A 1268-nucleotide genomic window follows, 5' to 3' on the forward strand; every position below is an offset into this window, starting at 1 on the left:
TTTGCGTGTATCCGTGTAGCTCGCACACGTCATGCAATACGACGCCGTTGGCGCTGCCCCGTGGGATCTCACAGCGGCAGTCTACGTACCCGGCCGCCTCGTGGATCGCGACACTGCGGTGACCATAGAAATATATAGAATAGAAATATATAGATTATATAGAATAGAAATATATAGAGATATATAGAATATATAGAATAGAGATATATAGAATATATAGAATAGAAATATATAACGACACTAGAGCGCTGATCGGCCAATAGTCTAAGGAATCTAACTAGCTTATTATTTCTGTGGTGGTGACGGGGTAACAGGTGAGAAATGTCAGTCTCGCGAGAAAATTGCGTGGCGAAGTGAGCGAGTGCGATGAGGAAGATACTGGCTGGGGCGCATGCGCAGAATCTACGCAGTACGGCGGATTTAAGAGCAGGATAGCTCGCTTCAATAGCAGATAAGATCGGTTTACTGTTTCACGAGAAGAATATTTTTGAAAAAGAAATCTTTTGCAGAGCCGTCCAAACCTGTTAACGTCCTAACAAGTGAAATCCTGTTTAGAGTAGTGAAAATTCTAAACATATATGAAGTCGCCAGACCTTATATCTACAGTGCAGCAGTGCAACCATTGTGAAATAACCAAATAAAATGGGTATTTAAATTTTGACCATATTTCACCTACAACCCCGAGTCTATCCTTAACAAGACATGACGTTGAAAGTTTAGAGTAACTATCTCCTCTTGTACAGCACTAACAATATTTCCAATCAAACAATAAAGCATGAACGAACAAGCAATAAGCAAGTTACGAACTTTCAGAGATACGAACAAATCTGTCTGCATATACAACCTTAATAAAAGTCTATAAACCTTTAAAGCCATTCCCAGTCCCTGTTCCTCAGACTTTAAGTAATACTGTTTACGTCTCGTAAAATATACTGTCGAGTATTATTGTGGTATGTACAAACCTTTTTTTACAATGCTGTGTACAGTATTCAGTATTTATAAGAGTAATATTGGACTTCCTAACAGTTCGACTTACAAACAAACCCCAAGACCCTATCCTGTTCGTAAGTAGGGGAGCTCTTGTAAACAAACACCCCCATACATACATCCTCCGTAACGAACAGTTTGTGCTAACCAAAATGTCGATTGAATGACACTCGGTTGATTCAGATTTTTCACCAATCTAAACATATTTGAAACAACCGGTAGGAGTTTGACGCTGCACGGTTAGTAATCACGTCTTGCTCACAAAAGTATCTCTTTTCCAC

Source organism: Priapulus caudatus, unplaced genomic scaffold (assembly GCF_000485595.1).
Source record: "Priapulus caudatus unplaced genomic scaffold, Priapulus_caudatus-5.0.1 Scaffold1186, whole genome shotgun sequence".
Classification (NCBI taxonomy): Eukaryota; Metazoa; Priapulida; class Priapulimorpha; order Priapulimorphida; family Priapulidae; genus Priapulus; species Priapulus caudatus.